This window comes from Mustela nigripes, chromosome 6 (genome assembly GCF_022355385.1).
Source record: "Mustela nigripes isolate SB6536 chromosome 6, MUSNIG.SB6536, whole genome shotgun sequence".
Classification (NCBI taxonomy): domain Eukaryota; kingdom Metazoa; phylum Chordata; class Mammalia; order Carnivora; family Mustelidae; genus Mustela; species Mustela nigripes.
This window is the reverse complement of record NC_081562.1, coordinates 73,071,801-73,087,591: the sequence shown is the minus strand read 5'-3', so window position 1 is coordinate 73,087,591 and position 15,791 is coordinate 73,071,801. Positions and strand designations below refer to the sequence as shown.

The window sequence follows — 15,791 nt, the reverse complement described above, 5'->3', positions numbered from 1 at the left end:
ATAGAATTTGAAGTACTTTGTTACAGCAGCCCTAGAAACTTAATGCAGCCCAAGAGGGGTTGGGGATGTGAAAAAAGTCTTAGATATTACATTGCTTTGTGATCCCCTCAAGCTCTATCCTGTTCTATAAAACCTTACTCCTCAGTATTTAATTTTGTGGTAATTAGAAAAAAAAATACCTTGAAAGGCTCCTTTAAGGAGATGATAATGAAAAAAGGTTATAAAACCACCATTTCTTTGGTGAGCACTGCCAGTGAAAGATCGATTCAAATAATGAGGCCAGGTGTTCATTACTCTCAAGGCCCAGGCTCACCATCATTAATAGCTGGGGAGGTGAGGTGGGTGCTGTTATCCCAACAGGTTCTTTTATATTATTCATTCTAATAATCAAATTGGCCATCCAGAAAAAGGTTGAAGGCCATTTCTCTGTACAGGTAGCCAAATCTCTACCTTGTTTAAAAACAATTGTGGGGTTATAGTGTGTGTCAAATCCCATATTTCCATGAGGAAATATATTTTTTATATTCTAGATTTCTTCAATGTAATGCAGGTAGTGAGGATTTTTATATTGTGGTAGCCTCAGAAGAGATGTTTAGTTACAATTCTGCCTCTTGAAAGATTGCTTTAATGAAACCAAAGCTCTATCAGAGAACTATTTCTAAATCCAAGTACTTTTAATATTATTGAAAAAGTAAGTGATTATGAGAAAGCTAGTTAAGAAGGTAATCAACATGTAAGCCTTTCTTATGGGATACATAGTATTCTACTCTAACTCAAATTGCAAGTTAAAGTTTGGGTCTATTAATACATTTAGTATTATTTGGTTTATAACATTTTTAATTTTTTTTATTTATTTATTTGAGAGAGAGAGTGTGTGTGAGAGAAAGAGAGCACAAGCAGAAGGAGGGGCAGAGGCAGAGGGAGAAGCAGACACCCCACTGAGAAGGGAGCTCAACTCAGAACTCCATCCCAGGACCAGAGCTGAAATCAGGCACTTAACCGACTAAGCCACCCAGGCATCTCTACAACATTTAGTTTTTAAAATATATTTTGGTGGTGGTGGGGGGGGGGCGTCTGGGTGGTTCAGTGGCTCTTCCTTAGGCTCAGGTCATGATCCCAGGGTCCTGGGATCGAGCCCCACATCAGGCTCTCTGCTTGGCGGGGAGCCTGCTTCCCTATCTCTCTCTTTGCCCAACTCTTCTGCCTACTTGTGATCGCTGTCTGTCAAATAAATAAATAAAATCTTTAAAAAATCATTAAAAAAATATATTTGTTGGGGGTACCTGGGTGGCTCAGTCAGTTGAACATCCGACTCTTGATTTCAGCTCAGGTAGTAATCTCAGGCTCACGAGATCAAGCCCCACATCATGCTCTGTGCTCAGTGTGGGGGTCTGCTGGAGAGTCTCTCTCCCTCCTTCTCCCCCTGCCCCTCCCCACCACGCACACAGTTGTGTGAGCACTCTCTCTAAAACAGATAAGTAAGTCTTTAAAAAATACATATGTATATATATTTGATTAAGCATTAAAAAGTATAATTCAAAATATATACATCAAAATTCATTATATCCCTAAATTCACTAATTTCTTTGCCCTCTCTGCCTTGCTCAAGTATAAGTTTCCTATAACCTTCAAGAAATTAAGTTCTGAGTAGATTCAGGTATTCTTGATTGTTAGATTAAGCTATAAATTCCCTTAGGAGAATTAAATGCCTGAGCAGAATCTTAATCAGGCTAGACCTGCCAACCAGGATGTTCTTTGGAAATAGAGGTCAAGATATAAAAAAAAAAAAAGATTAAAATTGTCCACTAAGCACTCCAGCTGAAATGCTGATTGTGCATTACTTCTCCTTCTACCGAGTCTGCACAGAGAGCAAAACCTGAGCTTGGTGTGAGAGTAAAGTTTGAAACTGAATCAGGCTATTTTTAGTCCAAAAATCAATGTGTAGAAAAGGGACTGTGTGCATATCTTTCTTCTTATATTCCAAGAGGCAGAAAGCTGGTGTTTTGACTATTCCAAAGATATGAAAAGGAAGGGGAGAAGGCAAGGCATGAGAAGGGGAGAAGAAAGGGAGGGAAGGAGAGAGGAAAGAAATATATACACATATATATAATAAACATACTGATTTTACATTAGAAAAGCAGGCTGCCTTTTACTGCTTATTATTATTATTATTAAGATTTTATTTGCTTATTTGACAGAGAAAGATCATAAGTAGGCAGAGAGGCAGGCAGAGACAGAGAGGAGGAAGCATGCTCTCCGCCAAGCAGAGAGCCCAATGCGGGACTTGATCCCAGGACCCTGAGATCATGACCTGGGCCGAAAGCTGAGGCTTAACCCACTGAGCCACCCAGGTGCCCTACTGCTTATTATTTTTAAATGGTGAATGATAATTAATAAAAACTTAATTACCTTTAAAAAAGTAGACTATGCAGGATTACTTTAAAAATAGACTTTCTTTAAAACTTGTCAGTTTCTGAGTTTCCATCTCTACAGGATGTTCTGAGCAATGCTCTCTCACCATTTCTAACTTTGGCTTGACCTTCCCTGCAGCTTCCCATTTAATTCCCCAATTGGCACTGGTTTAATGACTGGCTATCACACAGGAAACTGATGCAACTATCATCTCAGGCCAGAAGTTAATGCCCCTTCACATTGTCTAATGCAGAAACGAAGGCATCACAAAGACGGTACTATTTTGAAGCTGTGTCCAAATGAGGTCCAACATCTGGATATTTGGGATTATAAAGATGTTGTACCTTATCACCTCTCTAATCTCAAAAAAGCTAATAATATTTTTGTGTTAAGATCAACTGACATCATTTTCAGAGCTATTCAAAAGCTGTTATATTATTTCTCATTGACAAACATAATAATCCAACATCTGAAATCATGGAAAAAACACTTCCAGTCCTCAAAAAGAGAAATTAAGTGTATATGCTCCTTACGATAATGCATGCATTTGAGTTGATATCCACGGACTGAGCATATGGGATCACAGCAGGCATCATATCAGTTTTACAGATGTGTGTAGTGCACTCCTTACCTCGATGTAATGGAAACCTGACTCTCCCTGGGGACACTGTTTCCCCGGCAACCCTCTCAAGTGCTGGCCTGGAGGTGGAATGGGTGCCCCTTTTGCTCCACATGGCTGCTTCCAGAGCAGTCTCCCTCCCACTTCCCCTGAAATTCCTCTGCTTCAAACCTCAAGGCATTAGGAGATTTTCTTCTTGAGCTGATAAATATACATTTTGGGGGGACACAAATAACAGTAGCTTTCACTGGGACAAGGGAGCGGCAGCAGGGTAGCATTAAACCCTCCATACTGTCCATTATCAGCACGGACACTGTCAGCTCTCACACACCAACACATTCTCTTCCTCATTTCTCCAAGACTTCAGCTCCAGGCTTACCACTAGTATCTCTAGAAATTCTGGTCTAGTCTTAATTCCTGGCATTCTCAATATGTACACAGATGATCTTGATTCCTGGAATTCCTTTTCCTGAGGGATGTCCTCCTCCTGCTTCAGCCCGTCCTACCTTAGTGACTCACTCCCAGGTGATTATTTCACTACTTCTCTCTCCTCAAAACATAACACCTCCCCCATCTTTCTTCTCAGCTACTGGCCTTGCTTCCTGCTTCAGTGAGGAAAATGAAGCAGCCTGAAGAGGACTTGGAAAGACTCTGTCCGCTCACACCTAACAAAGTACCTACGTCTACATCCACATACTCTGCTTTTCCAGGTATTGCCAAAGATGAAACTTCCTTGCTCCTTTTTTTTTTTTTCCTTTGAGAGAGAAAGAATGGGGGGGTAGGGACCACATAGGTTGGGAGAGGGCCAGGAGAAGGAGAGAAAGAATCTTAAGCAGACTCCACACCCTGTGCAGAGCCTGATGTGGAGCTCGATCTCACGACTCCAAGATCATGACCTGAGCCAAAATCAAGAGTCAGATGCTTAACAAACTGAGCCATCCAGGTGCCCCCAAATCAGCATTTTTTTTAGTATGTTCCACACTCAGCCTAGAGCCCCACACAGGGCTTGAACTCACAACCCTGATAGGATCAAGACTTGAGCTGAAATCAAGAGGCAACCGACTGAGACACCCAGGCATCCTATTCCTTGCTCCTTTTTAAAGGCAATCCCTCCATTTTTTGGTACCAGGTCCCATTCATTGCTCTCTCTTTCAATCAAGGAAATCAATTGTTCTAGGCATTCTCCCCTTTTCCTCTTAAATCATTAAAATTTCCCTCCCTGCTAGGTTACCCATCAGCAATCAGTACTCACATACACTGTTACATTATTATTTCTTTCACATTAAAAAAAAATAAAAGAATAAAAACCAACAACTTTCTCTTGAGTTCATTTTGTCCCCTAGCTCCAGCTACCTGCTCATTTCTTTGGTCTTCTTTGCAAATAAACTAAAAAAAAAAAAAAAAAAAAAAAAGTTGTCTCTATTTTCTGTCTTCAACTCCTCTCCATCCAGTCTCTCTTAAACCACTCCAAATCAGACTTCTGTTTCCACCACTCCATGGAAACCTCTCTCACTGAGGTGACTGATGCTAAATCCAAAAGTCTATTTAGTTTCCTCACTGTTTGACCTATTAGCAGCATTTGCACTGTTGATAACCTCCTGCAGATAGCACTTTCCTCATTTGTCTTCCAGGAACCATTCTCTCTTTATTTCCTTTCCACCCCACTAGGATGTTTAGTCTTCTTTGCTAGTTTCCTTTCTTGTCCCCAATTTCACTGAGGTAGTCTAGGACTCAGTTTTTGGTCCTCCACCTTTTCTATCTATACTCTGGTCTTGACGACATCTCTGATATTCCTTAAATAACATACATCTGCTGATAAATCCACAAGTTATATTTCTATCCCTAAATCTCTCTCCCAAACTCTAAGCCTTCATGTCTAAGAACCCATCCATATTTTACACTTGGAGGTCTAATCAAAATTTAAAATTCAACACATCCAAAACTTAAGTTCTGATCCTCCCTCCTAAAACTTGCTTCACCTGACACTTTCCCCATCTCAGCTGATGATAATTCCATTTTTCAATGGGTCAAGCTAAAACCTTTGGAGTCATCCTTTCTCCTCCTCATTTCTTTGTCTCTATATCCAACCCTTTAAAAAGTCATGTTGGCTCCACTCTCAAAATACATTCATGGGCACCTGGGTGGCTCAGATGGTTAAGCCTCTGCTTTTGGCTCAGGTCATGATCCCACGGTTCTGGGATTGAGTCCTGCATTAGGGGGGGGGGGGTCCCTGCTCAGCGGGGAGCTTGCTTCTCCATCTGCCTCTGCTGCTCTCCCTGCTTGTGCTCTCTCTCTCTCTGTCAAATAAATACATAAAAATTTTAAAAGAAAAAAATACATTCATAATTTATGATCTCTTTTCACCACCTTCACCTCTCATTCTGGCCCAAACCACCATCTTCTCAAATCTGGATGACTGCAAAAATTTCCTACGTTTATCCTTGCCTCATTAAAGTCATGTCACTCTTTTGCTCAATATTTTCCAGTAACTCCATTTCACTCAAAGCAAAAGCCAAAATCCTTTCAAAGATCTATAAGATCCTACAAGATTTGGCTTCCTGTTAGCTCTATGACTTCATCATGACAGTGTGGTACTGGTAAAGGGACAGGCACATAAATCAGCAGAACAGAATAGAGAGTGTAGAAATACACCCAAACAAATATAGCCAATTGATTTCAACAAAGGTGCAAAGGTAACTCAATGGAATGCAGTCTTTTTAACAAATAGTGATGAACAATCAGACATTTATATGTAAAAAAAAAAAAATAAACCTCATCTTAAACTTCATACCTTACACAAAATTTAACTCAAAGGGAACACAGAGCTAAATTTAAATCTATAAAGCTTTAAAACGAAAATATAGGAAAAAATCTTCATGACATGGGGATAGAAAAGTATTCTTAAATCTGATATTAAAAGCATGACACATAAAATGTGTTGTTATTATTGAGGTAAAATTGACACATGATATTATATTAGCTTCAGGTATCATGATATTATATTAGTTTCAGGTATATAATATAGTGATTCAATATTTGCATGCACTGCAAAATGATCACAAAAAGTATATAATATACAATAAATATAGTTAGCATCTGTCACCATATAGAGTTATAGAATTTTTTGCATATGCTGAGTATTTTTTAAGATCTACTCTCTTAGTGCGGTGCCTGGGTGGCTCAGTCGTTAAGCATCTGCCTTCGGCTTAGCTCGTGATCCCAGGGTCCTCAGATCGATCCCCATATCAGGCTCTCCGCTCCGCAGGAAGCTTGCTTCTCCCTCTCCCACTCCCCCTGTTTGTGTTCTCTCTCTCTCTCTCTCTGTGTCAGATAAATAAATAAAATCTTTAAAAAAAGCTCTACTCTCTTAGCAACATTCAACTATGCAATACAGTATTATCAACTATAGTTGCCATGCTCTACATTATATCTTCATGACTTATATTTTTTCTAACTGGAAGTTTGTAGCTTTTGACCCCCTTAACTCATTCCAGCCTTTCCCCAACTCTCTAATTTTTTTTGACACATTAGACTTTATCAAAATGAAAAGTGTTGTACTCTGCAAAAGACACTTTAAAGAGAAAGAAAAGACAAGCCGAATACTAGGACAAAACATTTGCAAATCACTTATCTTACAAAGGTCTTGTAGCCACAATATATAAAGGATTCTCAAAACGTACCTATGAAAAGAAATAATACAACTAATAAGTGGAAAAAAACCTCAAACAAAGTTTATCAAGGAAAATATATGGAAGGCAAATAAACACATGAAAGGATGTCCGAAATTGTTAGCCACTGCGCAAACAAAACCACGATGAGATACTACTACACGCCTGTCAGAATGGCTAAAATACTGATGATGTCATATGTTGGAAAGCATGAAGGGAAATGAGAACTTTTACACATTGCTAGAAGAAAGGCAAAATGGTATGGCCATTCTGAAAAAGTTAAACCCACATATACCATCTGACTAAGAATTCCCACTCTCCTAGTATTTGTCCCAGAGAAATGAAAACTTATGTTCACACAAAAATACAAATACACATGAATGTACATAACAGCTCTGTTTATAGCTGCCAAAATCTGAAAATGAACCAAATGTTCTTCAACAGGTGAACTGATAAAAATCAACAACTATAGCACATCCCACACAGTGGAAACCTATTCCTTAACAAAAAGGAAGACTTACTGATATATGTAAAAACTTAGATGAATCTCATAGGCATTATGCTGAGAGAAAAGACCTAACCTCAAAAGGTTATATGCTGTTTGATTCCATTTACATGACGTTCCTGAAAAAGTAAAACTACAGTGATTGAGAATAGTTGATTGGTTATCAGAAATTGAGTGGGGGAGGGTATGCCTACAAAGGAGTAGCACAGCACAGGGGAGGTTCTGGGGTGATGAAGCTGTTCTGCATCTTGATCGTGGCTGTGGTTACATGAATCTATTTGTTAAAATTCATAGGACTGCAGATCTACCTCCATCCCCCCAAATTCTATAAGCTTATAATTTTCAACTAGTCCTACAAATAAGCCCACTTATGTAACTTGTTTTTCCCAAAGGCATCATCAAATCCCCATGATTCAAAGGTGAATTGTCTGTATATCATTAAACTCTTGCTTTCAAATTCCTGATGATGTTAATTAGGGATATTTGTTTATAGTACCTTAACAAGTGTTGGAAAGAACTTTTCCTCCAAAAGAAATATAGCTCTCTCCAGTGGAATTAATAAACCAACAGCAGGCACTAACATAATTAAGAGCAGGGGCTCCAGAGTCAGATTTTCAAGCCAGCTTGACTACTTGCTAGACAAGCTGTTCAGCCTCTTTGCCTCGCAAGTAGAGGCGAGTAAAGATTGAGAGGAAACAGAGAAACAGTGCACGCCTTGTAATTCTGTTGAGAGAATTAAATGAGATGATGAGGTTAAAGTGCTGATATCATGCTTGGAACATGGTAAGCTCTCAAAAATGTTAGCTATGATATTGTTATTAGTTATTTAAACCAATTAAAACACTGTTAATTCTTCACTGGGGCTTGCATCATTCCAAGAGGCATAAGGTCCATTCCCAAAAAGAGTGGAGAGCTGGGGAGAAATTGGGACATGCCAGGAAAACAGATCACTTTCCAGCTATCACCAAGCCATTTACAGAATGGTAAAAATCATCATTCAGTTGGAAGTGTCAAGCTCATTCAGTGATGTGTAAACACAGCTCCCAATGACCAATATCAGAGACTACAAGAAAAGCTTTATTATTTACTGGATGTGTTAATTAAATAACTTAATCTTGCCCCATGACTTGGATCATCTGTAAGCACATTTGATGTGGTACTCATAACGTAATGACCCTTTCAAGAACAAGCCAGGTGTGAAAGGCTGTGTCACATGGATAGAACACCTAGACAACTCTCCTTTTTCAACCTATTGGATTTAATATATGTGTTGTTTCCTCTTTGGGTGTCAGGAGTCAGGCATTATTCTTGCTATTACTGGAAGGTGCTGAGGCCTTTCCCGATACTCCAATACATCTTTCTAATTTATTTGTCTTGCTATGTGTGAGTAAGTCTGATAACCAAACCTCGAAACAATAAATAGAGTATTTCCTTTTCGTTCTTATAAAGCATTTTCATGAAGATATTTTATCCTTAACAAAATCATGGGGAACAGGACAGGTTATTAATAAAGTTCCTATAATGTTTATACGGGAAATGAAAAGTTTAATCACACAACGGGTAAAATAGTAAAGACATGAACTCAGATTTCTTGGGTTTTTTTTTTTTTTTTTTAAGATTTTATTTATTTATTTGACAGAGACAGAGACTGTGAGAGAGGAAACACAAGCACGGGGAGTGGGAGAGGGAGAAGCAGGCTTCCCAACAAATAGGGAGCCCAAAGAGGGGCTGGATCCCAGGACCCTGGGATCATGACCTGAGCAGAAGGCAGACGCTTAACGACTGAGTCACCCAGCCACCCCTAGATTTCCTGGTTTCTAATTCAACCCTATTACCAAACCATCTGTTTATAAAATAAGCAAATCAATTTTTTAAAGTAGCTGGCTCTCCTTGGAATAAAGTGAATATGTATTTAGTGACTGAAGTCATAACATTTAATCTGGCTTCAGAGGGTGTTTTTCACTTTGTCACAGCAAGTACCACATCTTTGTAGTTTTAATAAGAGACTTAGATGCCTATAATATACAACATGTTATATGTTGTCCTAGTCCCATTGGCTGCTACAATAAAATACCATAAAATGGGTGGCTTAAACAACAAACACTTATTTCTCACCGTCTGGAGGCCAGAAGTCCAAGATCAAGGCACAGGCATGTTCTGTGACAAGTGAGGGCATTCCTCCTGGTTCAGAGATGGCCATCTTCTTGCAGTGTCTTCACATGATAGAAGGGGCTAGGAACATCTTTTTTATGAGCGTGCTAAAGCCACTCACAAGGCCTTCACCCTTAAAACCTGATCATTTCTAAAAACCTCATCTCCAAATTCTACCGCATTGGAGGTTAGTTTCAATATAAGAATGTTTGGCAGTGGCGGGGGTGGGAAGGAGGTGTGCAAACATCCGATCTATCACATAGATTGTCTAAAACACAGCTTACTCTCTATTTCCACAGATAATAAAGAGTAGAAGGAAACAGTTTCTAAATACATTTAGCTGTTTTAACATTGAAAACAACCACTTATTATTGAATTTTTGACTCACTGATGTTCCCCAAGCATCCGGCTCATGGTAAGCACTTAAGAGACTTTCGTTGAATGAATGAATATAGGACTGCAAAGTTGGAAATCCGAAGAAATTAAAACACTAAGATGAGAAACTCAAAATCTAGGTCCAATGATTCAAAATTTCAAGGATATTTATAATAGGGGTAAAGACACTTAATTATGTTTTTTAAAAGCAGACACACATTTTTAAGAGACACTGGATGCTAGTCTAAGAAGGTAAGGCAGCCTGAAACCATGTTACATAAAGAAATGTTAATGGATCTAGGTATGTTTAGTCTGAAAAAGAGAAGACAAGATAGTTCTTTGCAAATATTTGGGCATAGGCTAAAATTGTCAAGTGGGATAGGAAACTAAAAAAATAATATATATCTAATTAGATATATATAATATTTTTAAAATATAAATATAAATATATATATATATATATATATATATATATATATAAAATCTTTTTTTTCCCCTCTGTAGATCCAGAGGCTAGAAATATGGCCAACCGGTAAAAATGACAGGAAGTCAACTTTTCATTTAATAAAAAAAGAGCAGTTTAACAATTAGAGCTGCCAAGTGACAGGGTGGGCATCCTTGGGAAGAATTTGTAAGAAAGGGAATAAACAGTCATTTAGCAGCTCCAGATATTTTGCACAGGACCTACACATTAGTATTACCACCTCCACATCAGAGTTAAAGAAGTGTAGCTTAGAGAGCAAAAGTAATTTGTCAGTACCACACAGTTGGTAAGTGATACAGCAGGAATTCAAACCTAGGAGTAGCTAACTCCCAAAGTATGTTCTTTCATTTCAAGTCAACAAATATTTCTTAATGTCTAATTTGGCAAGGCACTGTGCTGAGTGCTGGGGATTCAAAGATAAAGGACAGACAAAGCACAGTTCCTTCCTTGAAAGGACTCAGAGTTTTTCTTCTCCACAATGCTGCAAATGTCTGAGTAAGGTCTACATGACCATTTAGGGATAATGGAGAAAGAATTGTTGATCTGGGAGTAGTCTTTGCCAAATAATCTTTCTTTTTTTTTTTTTTAAGATTTTATTTTTTATTCATTTGAGAGAAAGAGCTAGAGAGAGAGCAGTGAGCACACAGAGAGGGAGAGGGAGTAGACTCCCTGCTGAGCCAGGAGCCTGGTGCAGGCCTCCATCCTGGGACCCTGGAATCATGACTTGAGCCGAAGGCAGATGCTTAACAATGGAACCACCCAGACACCCCTTTACCAAATAATCGCTGAGAGTCTTCCTGCCCTGAAAAGCTTATAGATATGGATTCCTTATGGTGGATTAGGTATATTCCTACAATGTTGGCATCATTAGGTTTCTGGAATTTGAGCCACTGGTATATTATGAAATCTGGTTGTATATTCCATTGAAGCAGAAGAGCTTCAAATGTAATAAAAATCATATGGATTGGGGCACCCGTCTGGCTCAGCTGGAAGAGCACGTGACTCTTGATCTCAGGGTCATGAGTTCAAGTCCCCCATTGGGTGGTAGAGATTACTTAAATAAAAAACTTAAAAAATTTTTTGGTAAAAATTATATTGGGGGTGCCTGGGTGGCTCAGTGGGGTAAAGCCTCTGCCAGGCCGTGATCCCAGGGTCCTGGGATCGAGCCCCGCATCGGGCTTTCTGCTTGGCAGGGAGCCTGCTTCCCTTCCTCTCTCTCTACCTGTCTCTCTGCCTATCTGTGATCTCTGTCTGTCAAATAAATAAATTTTAAAAATCTTTTAAAAAAATTATATAGATTGGGGCACCTGGATGGCTCAGTCAGTGAACATCCCACTCTTGGTTTTGGCTCAGGTCATGATCTCAGAGTCCTGGGATAGAGGTCCTGCATGGGCCTCTGCACTCTAGCATGGAGTCTGCTCGAAATTTTCTCACCCTCTCCCTCTGCCCCTCCCCCCGCTCTCTTGCACTCACACACACACTCTCTCTCTCTTTTTAAAAGATTTTATTTATTTGACAGACAGAGATCACAAGTAGGCAGAGAGGCAGGCAGAGAGAGGTGGGAGGGAGGCAGGCTTCTTGCTGAGCAGAGAGCCTAATGCTGGGCTCGATCCCAGGACCCTGGGATCATGACCTGAGCTGAAGGCAGAGGCTTTAATCCACTGAGCTACCCAGGTGCCCCTCACTGTCTCTCTCTTTAACATAAATAATTTTTTTTAAAAAATCATATGGATTAAGCACTTTTTAAAATATAAAATGGCCACATCCCAACAAAAGGCTAATGATAATATTCCAATAAGTTACAAATTTAGATAATGTACTAAAGCTTCATATATTTTGCCAGAAATTTCATTAGCTTGAGGCAGGACTAAACTTATGCTCTTGGCAGTGCACAATGTCTAGATCAGAGCCACCTTCTGAATTCTCATCCTGGCTTGTCACTTATTACCAACATGCTTTGGACTTTGGACAGGTTATGTGACCTCAGATTTACATGTCCTGTCAGAAAAATGAAATGATAGAGTAACAGAACCTACCTCAATAGAGTGTTATAAGGGTTCAGCAAGTTAATCCACACAAAGAATTTAGAACAGTGCCAGGCACACTTTCTGGCAGTCCGTGTTAAGTTATTTTCACTTGAAAGTACAGACTTGATCTCCATTAATGTCAATAATCCATTTTAGAACTCCAATCTTCTGCATTCTACCTGAAGGGGTCTACCTTTCATAACATCTCTTTTTCACATATAAGCCAGTTCTGGTTAGGAATATTTGTAAAATTGTACTATATAGTTTGTAAAATAGTGCAGTAAATTCTGACTTAACTTACTAACAACTAAAAGTTTCATTATCCTCTTTTATGATTTCATCAATGTGGATTTTAATTTAGTACAAAGTAAATGTTCAATAAATATTGGTCAAATACACCTATTTAGGCTACATTTTACATGTTACATCTATAGGGTCAAAGAAAGATGAAAATCAAATTTGTTTACTAAATATCTGCTTAGTCATTATAGTAGTCTTTTTTTTTTTTTTTTTTTAATTTGACAGAGAGAGAGAGAGAGAGAGACAAGTAGGCAGAGAGACAGACGGGGTGGGGGAGAGGCAGGCTTCCTGTCAATCAGAGCGCCCAATGTGGGACTCGATCCCAGGACCCTGAGACCATGACCTGAGCCGAAGACAGAGGCTTAACCCACTGAGCCACCCGGGCGCCCCTCACTATAGAAATCTATCTGTTCTCTAAGCTCACACCAAAATGATGCTGGTCAAGGTAACCCAGGGTTGTTTTTCCTCCCTGCCCTACAGGATTAACTCTTATTTGGTGCTTTGTTGGGGTGATATTTTTTTCTTCATACTCTATATACTTCAAAAAATTATTCAAAGCAGTTTACCATTAAAGACACATATGCAATAAGGATAATAAAAATGGGAAGAATTATATGGAAAATCTTAGTCTTCACAGTTAAACACAGTCCTGGAGTTTCTTAACAATCAAAGCAGGACAAAAAAGCACACTGTAATCCCTACTGCCTCATTCATCTCAACAGAACGAATTTCCAAGGCAATAAATTCAAAGAGGCATCTATATGATGTTTCTTTAACCTAAGAATATGGATGAACTAGATGAACATAATAAAGATATCCCCAACAATGTTTTTATGGAGTATGCAGAAAACTATTAATGATAACAGTTTATGTTTACTATGTACTGTATTTACTATACACATGCTAAAATAATCTTCTATAAATACCATGGATATAATTATAAAACATTTTAGCAGAGCTGAGTCTAGAATATTAATTTTCTCATATTGAATTCAGAAAATTTTATGGGTTTTTCCCACTACATTATTCTATACCTGCCATATATGGAAGAGAATCTGACCTAGGAATTACACATTTACAAACATATATATAAAGCTCCCATAATATACACACCATGTTGATGCATGCGCACGCGCGCGCGCACACACACACATGCAAACCTTGGCCAGTACCAATAATCCTACTGAAATAAGAGATGAATAACTAAATGAGTAAATAATTTACTTTCAGTAAATAAAAGTGATTCCATAAGTTAAATTCACACAGCATCTGTCAAACTGATGATTTACTGCATTTTGTGCTGGTCATTCTTGTGTATTTCTCATGGCCCACCAGGTCATAATTTTTTGTTTCATGATCTCTCCTCCAATCGCTATGCATCAATCAAAGCTCAGAGTACAAAAATAAATTAATTAAATTGAGTCTATAATAAAAACAAATCTGGGATTTGAATTTAACACCAGACATCAAAAATCTTTATCAATTCAGACTTCCAGTTATAAAATAAATAAGTCATGGGGATATAATGTACAGTATGGTGACCATAGTTAATAAAACTGTAATACTTATTTGCTAGGAGAATAGACCTTAGAAGGTTTCATCACAGGAAAAAATTTTTTTCAAGGGGTGCCTTGGGGGCTCAGTCAGTTGGGCATCTGCCTTTGGCTCAGGTTATGATCCCAGGGTCCTGGGATTGAGCCCCACATTGGGTTTTCTACTCAGTGGAGAGCCTGCTTCTCCCTCTCTCTCTGCTGTTCCTCCTGCTTGTGTGCTTGCTTTCTCTCTCTTGCTCTCTGTCAAATAAATGAATAAAATAAAAAAAAAAAAACACTTCTTTCAAGATTTTATTTATTGAGTTTAGAGAAAGAGAGAGCATGCGTATGTGCACGAGTTGGGGGAGGGGTAGAGGGAGGGGAAGAGAGAATCCTAAGCAGACTTCATGCTGAGCATGGAGCTGGGTGCAGAGCTGGACCCCACAACCAGGAAATCATGACCTGAGCTGAAACAGAGAGTCAGACATCTAAGCAACCAGGCCACCCGAGTGTATCAAGAAAGAAGATTTTTTTGTAACTATGTAAAGTGATGGACATTATTGGCTTACCGTAGTAATTGTTGTGCAATATAAATATCAAGCCACTACACCATATACCTGAGCTAATATAATATTATATGCCAATCACCTCAATCAAAAAGTCTGTATCAATGTTCCAAAACATACAATTCATTCCTTTCCTCTTTTTACAAACATACTCAGCTCTAAATGTTCATAATTTTACTAGGTACATTAAAACATGAGGCCTGGATGAAACCCAGCAGGCCTCCTGGTGTAGTAATACCAACAGCTTCCAGCCTAGCAGAGAGAACACCAACAAATATACTACCATACTTACAAGCCCAGGAAACCAACAACCTGGCTTTTTTTTTTTTTCTTTTAGTTAACTGGTGAACCTGAATGAATACATTCATAGGCTAGATTGCTTTATGTATATATTAGATTTTAAAAAATACACAAATTTGGATGAAGCAAGTCATTCTCTTACTGCAATCAACTACTGAAAATGTATAGAAATAGAGAATTATAACGCAGTGATCCATTCAGCAATTCCCCCAACTGTGAACCTAATGATACTCCCCTTCCCTAGCTTTGGGCCAGTCAAAAAGTTTAAATAAGTGATTCTTAAGGCACAGTCTCCAGAGAAGCAGCCACACTACTGCCTGCTGTGAACTTGTGAGAAATGTATATTCTTGAGCTCCACCTAGACCTCCAGAATCAAATTTCTGGGGGTGGTGTCCAGGGTCATGTTTTGACATGTCCTCGAGGTGACTCTGGCGCTCAGTACAACTGGAGAACTGATCTGAAGCAACAGCTACTCAAGATCTTTTCTTCTTTGCTGCCTCAGTTCATTCCTAACTTACATCCTCCTACTCTTCATTACTCTGAACTAATTAATGAGGATCCTGCTGGTGATCCTAAATCTGCTCACTGGAAATAGCCCTCAAGCATGGTCTATGTTATGAGGAGGCTTCGTTAGTCACCACTGTAAAGCCTCAACAGAGAAACATCTCTGGATGTTCGGCCCTTCCCCAACCCTGACGGCTCGATGCTCAGTTGTAGCTGCCATGCACCGCGGGGATACACAGCTTTTCAGAGGATCCATCCAACTGGCAATCAACGCTGCTTGACTCATTGCCTGCAGTTACTCTCCACAAACCGTGTGTGTGTGTGTCCACCATCCTCATGTTGCCTAGC

At 39.0% G+C, this 15,791-nt stretch overlaps 1 protein-coding gene across 6 annotated transcripts in view; it reads right to left on the bottom strand.

Annotated features, from left to right (window-relative positions):
• The window catches only part of BICD1 (BICD cargo adaptor 1), a 222,743-nt gene that overhangs the window by 106,576 nt on the left and 100,376 nt on the right, over positions 1–15,791 (bottom strand). The window lies entirely within an intron of this gene.